The sequence below is a fragment of the Musa acuminata genome, chromosome BXJ3-4 (genome assembly GCF_036884655.1).
Source record: "Musa acuminata AAA Group cultivar baxijiao chromosome BXJ3-4, Cavendish_Baxijiao_AAA, whole genome shotgun sequence".
NCBI lineage: Eukaryota > Viridiplantae > Streptophyta > Magnoliopsida > Zingiberales > Musaceae > Musa > Musa acuminata.
This window is the reverse complement of record NC_088352.1, coordinates 6,184,548-6,190,547: the sequence shown is the minus strand read 5'-3', so window position 1 is coordinate 6,190,547 and position 6,000 is coordinate 6,184,548.

Genomic DNA, 6,000 nt, shown 5'->3' with positions numbered 1-6,000 from the left:
AGTTTGTCGGTTGTCATAATTGTTCTGTATCGTCGCTTTATATTAGAAAAACTGTGTTTTATGAAACTTCAAAGAAAAAAAAAAGCATAAATCATATTTTATTTTATGTTACTCATTGAGATTGGACTTTTATTCTCTCTGCTTTATCTCCTTATTCAATCGATACTCTCCGCAATTACGTGGCATGGGCTAATTAAGAACAAAACAATATATTGTTCCCAAAATCACCTCTAGGCTAATTAAGAAACAACCAATAAACACAAAGCATGAATGTTTATGGGTTTTTTCAACATAAACTTTTACTTTTAATAATATTGGACACAAATAAAGTTTTTATTAATCAATTATTAGACCATGATAGAAGGAATAAACGAACGTAAGTTTTGCAATCAGTTGTGATGCTTATATCAAATAATAAGAACTAAGCATGACTCCTACTTTCTCTACTCAATCCTAAGAAGTGCCTCATGACGTCCTTCTGTTATAAATTGTTCAAATTAAAAAGAAAAAAAATTCTTTTCAAAAGATTTATTTGAAAAGGTATTTTCTTTTATAGTTATTTTGATAGTTATTTTTGAAAGATCGTGTCTTTTAAGAAAATATCTATAAATAGATATTTGAGGGTAAATTATTAAGACATCTTTTTCATATTCTTCTTTACTTTCCAATTGATTGAATTAGATATTCTCTATTTTTTTTTTTGAAGATTCTTTATTATCTGCTTAATGTTGGGAAATCATAGGGGGCGACATCATATGCGCAGCGGAAGAACAAGAAGACAAAAATCTCCGATTCCCAAAAAGATGTTCGTCGTCGTGCGAAGATTGGTGCGCAAAAATCCGCAAAACATAAAACTGCGTATAGAGATTGTGTTACCTAGGGAGATCGTATATCCCTGTTTCCTTGCAGATCCTTAGGAGAGGGTGAAGGAGGTCAAGCGTCCTCCTCTCTAGTGGTGATCCACACAGCAGGGTTGCGACGACGCTCCTCAAAACTCCAGGCCTACTCTGAGGTGGAGAGGGAGAGGAGAATAGGAAAGACAAGCAAAGACTCTAGCTTATGAGGTTGTGAATCCCTCCTATTTATAGAGATCCTGTGTCAAACCCTAATGGGTCCTTCCCTAGTGGGTATTGGATCTGCATCCAATAAGACAAGGGCTCCGTCGGATATCTCATATCCGAACCTCTACTCATCGCAATGCCTACCATATATGTGTGACCCTCTAGGCCCAATATCGAGCTGGCCGTGAGTCATACCTATCGGAACTCCTTCTGACTGAGTGAATTATTATCTCTGTAATAATTCACTTGACTCATCGACTACGGATGTACTAGGTCACTACGCCGTAGTCCCCAGATGATATAGGGGAATCCAATCCATTGGACCTATCTGTCCTTAGTTACCATGTACCTATAGTCCCTCATTCATCCAATATCCCAAAGACCGTATATCGAGCATGGTGCTGTCAGACCCATACGGTTTCTACTCGAGTCTCGCTCTAATCGGATTCTCCCGGAGAACTCTTTCTCTCTCAACCCGAATGACCCTGGCCAGGGATTTGTTTGAGCAAGAACACATGGGATATTCCTCTCATGACGCCGAGAGTGGATGATCCTCTATCGACACTCAATAGCCCTCGTAAGGTCGACTACCACTCCCAATGACCAGCTGTACTAGATCTGGGACAGCCAAACCTATAAGTCTAGTATCAAAGAGTGGAGCACTCATACAGGACATCCTTGGTGTCTCAAGTCTAAGGACCAGATACACTACTAGGACTACGGAATCGCTGTCTGACAATAAGGCATCATCAACCATCTAGCATTCCGTAAGCGGATCAATCAGTGAACTCATTCTCCAATGAGCACCTGTATTGTATCCCTAGTGTCCCTACACGAGCAGCTATGAGACCAACTGCATCCATCATATGGACGGGTATACAGCACACCAGTCTATCCGGTTATCACGATGTCCCTTTCGAGTAACCTATGACCGGGATTATTTAGGATATATGTTTAAAGGTGAATCGATCTTATTATCGTGATCTCATCACGATCCGATTCACATTGCATAAATCCAAGGACATCACAATATATATGCATTTATGCAATAGTTATAAAGTGATATACGCCAAAATATAATAAGCAAAAAAGATTCTGTATCAAGTCACATGTGCCATCACTCACGTGATTGGCTTGCTGGGCACCTATGACTAGCAATCTCCCACTTGACCTAAAGCCAATCACCTATGTGTCTGATCCCTATCAGACTCCTGTGACGCTCAAAGACAATCTGAGACAACGACTTTGTCAGTGGATCTGCAATGTTATCTTCGGATGGAACTCTTTCCACTGCTACATCTCCTCGGGTTACGATCTCTCTTATAAGCTGGAACCTTCTCAGAACACTTCTGATGAGACCCGGGTCCCCTTATTTGAGTAATCACCCCATAGTTGTCGCAATATAAGGAAGTCGACTTGTCGCTATCTGTATCGACTCACAAATCTATGATGAACTTCTTCATCCAGACTCCCTCCTTTGCTGCATCCGATGCAGCAATGTACTCTGCCTCTGTGGTCGAGTCAGTAGTGGTATCTTGCTTGGAACTCTTCCAGCACACTGCTCCTCCATTCAAGGTGTACACATACCCTGAATTCGACTTGCTATCATCGACATCAGACTGAAAACTTGAGTCAGTGAAGCCTTCAACCTTAAGGCTATTACCTCCATATACTAGTAAAAGATCCTTAGTCCTTCTCAAGTACTTAAGGATACACTTTACTGCTTTCCAGTGCTCCAAGCCTAGATCCGCCTGATACCTGCTCGTGACACTCAGAGCATGCGCTATATCAGGCCTAGTACATAGCATGACATACATGATAGACCCTATTACTGAGGCATAAGGTATCATATTCATGTTCGCCCTTTCTTAGAATTTTCAATGCCAAACCTTTTGACAATGGTTTCTATGTACCTGGACTGGGACAAGCCAAGCATCCTCTTGGATCTATCTCTATAGATTCTAATCCCCAAGATATAGGATGCTTCCCCTAAGTCCTTTATGGAGAAGTATCTAGATAACCAAGTCTTTACTGTGGATAGCATTCCTACGTCATTCCCAATGATGAGGATGTCATCCACATATAACACCAAAAAGGTGATAGCGCTCCCACTTACCTTTCTGTATACACAAGTCTCATCTTCGTTCTTAACGAAGTCATAAGATCGGATTGCCTCATCAAATCTTATATTCCAATTTTGGGAAGCTTGCTTTAGTCCATAAATGGATCTAAACAACCTACACACCTTATCTGGGCAGTTCTTGGACACGAATCCCTCAGGTTGCATCATATACACCTCCTCCTCGAGGTTCCCATTGAGGAATGCGGTTTTCACATCCATCTGTCATATCTCATAATCATAGTGTGCTGCAATAGCCAATAGAATTCTAATGGATTTTAGCATTGCTACGGGTGAGAAAGTTTCATCGTAGTCAACACTTTGCCTTTGACGATACCCCTTAGCCACTAGCCTTGCTTTATAGGTCTCTACCTTTCCATCTACTCCGATCTTTTTCTTAAAGATCCATTTGCAACCGATGGGTACAATACCATCGGGCGCATCAACTAGGTTCCAAACCTTGTTGGAGTACATAGAATCCATCTAAAAATTCATGGCTTCTTGCCACTTCCCGGAGTCTATACTCATAATAGCCTCCTCGTAGGTCTGAGGATCAATATCCTCAGCATCCTCTCCTCTAATATGTCCCACATATCTCTCAAGAAGATGAGATACTCTATCAGACCTGCGTAAAGTTGAAACTTGTGTATTAGGTACTTGAACAGACTCGGGCTGTAGAGTGGTGCTTGAGCTTGATTCTCTAACTTCGCTCAACTCTATCATTCTCCCACTGTCTCCGCCAAGAATGTGTTCCTTCTCAAGGAACACTGCTCTCTTAGCTACAAAGACCTTTTTGTCCTCGGGATGATAGAAATAATACCCACAAGTTTCCTTAGGGTATCCCACAAATTTGCATCGCTCTGTCCTTGATTCTAACTTATCGTGGTTGTGTCTTTTAATGTGGGCATGGTAGCCCCAAATCTTAACAACCTTAAGATTAGGCTTATTCCCTTTCTATATCTCATATGGTGTAGACACTACCGACTTAGTTGGAACTCTGTTCAGAAGGTAAGCTGCGGTTTCTAAGGCATATCCCCAGAATGAGATGGGTAGGTCAGCGAAACTCATCATGGACCGTACCATATCTAATAAAGTACGATTTCTCCTTTCAGAGACACCATTGAGCTGAGGTGTGTAAGGAGGTTTCCATTGGGATAATATCCCATGGTCCTTGAGGAACTGAGTAAACTCTGTACTTAAGTATTCATCTCCTCGATCTGATCGAAGAGTTTTGATACTCTTTCCAGTCTGGTTCTCCATCTCATTCTTATACTCTCTGAATTTCTCAAAGGCCTCGGATTTATACTTCATTAAGTACACATATCCATACCTTGAGAAATCATCAGTAAATGTAATGAAGTAGGAGTAACCTCCAATGGCATGAGTTGACATGGGTCCACATACATCACATCACTATGTATGAGTTCCAACAACTCAGTGGCTCTCTCTCTAGTTCCACTAAATGGAGAGTTGGTCAATTTTCCACGAATGCAAGGCTCACAAGTTGCATAAGACATATAGTCGAATGGATCTAGATATCCATCATTTAGCAACTTTTGAATCCTTCTTTCATGGATGTGACCTAGCCTACAATGCCACAGGTATGCACTGTTCAACTCATCTAGTTTCCTTTTGGACACATTTACATTCCTTTCGTGATGATCTTATCATCTAATAATATCAAACAACCATTGTTCTCAAAAACAAATTTATATCCATTAACTGTTAAACATGAAATGGAGATAATGTTTTTGATAATAGAAGGAACAAAATAACATGCATCTAATGCAATAAAAGCTCCACTAGGCAGATGTAGGGCGACCTCGCCAATAGCTAATACAGCAACTTTTGCTCCATTACCCATCTTGAGGTCCATCTCGCCTCTCTCTAGTCTCCTAGGCATTGCCAGAACCTGCAACGAATTGCATATATGATAAGCACTACCGGTATCCAATACCCATGTGTTATCATAAGAGTCTGACAAATAGAGACTGATCATGAATGTACCTAAAGCTTCATCAAGCTTTTGTTTCGCCCTTTCTACAAGGTACTCTTTGTAGTTTCTCTTCCAATGCCCATCTTTACCACAGTGGAAGCACTGCCCTTTGTCCTTTGCTGGGTCTTTCTTAGCAACTTTTGCTTTACCTTGTTTGCCCTTGCCCTTTCCCTTCTTAAGGGACCTTTCTGCTTTCCTTTTCTTTCTGGTCTCACCAGTGTAGAGAACTGGCTTCTCTTTCTTAATAGTACTCTCTGCCTCCCTCAACATATTGAGGAGCTCCGGGAGAGTCACCTCAAGCTTGTTCATATTAAAATTTATTATGAACTGTGAAAAGGAATCTGGTAGGGACTAAAGCACAATGTCCACACACAAGTTATCCTCTAGGACCATTCCTAGACCTGTGAGTTTCTCTATCCACTCAATCATCTTTAGGACATGGTTCTGAACCGGTGTCCCCTCAGTCATCCTAGCGCGGAAAAGGCTCTTGGATATCTCATATCGTTGAGTCCTTCCCTGTTCCTCAAACAATTTACGGACATGTAGGAGAATGGATCTGGCATCCATCTTTTCATGTTGTCTCTGTAACTCTGGAGTCATAGAGCCCAACATATAGCACTGAGCAAGAGTGGAGTCATCAATGTACTTCACGTAGCGAGCGATCTCATCCTCGCTTGCCCCTTCTTCGACTTCTATCTTAATATGCTCCCACTATTTTACTATCGAGTCACGCGACACCCTCAGCACGTAAAACGGAAGTCTCCGGTAGACTTCTAGTGGGGATCAGGATCCAATCAGCATCTTAGTGTAACCTCGAGAGACTC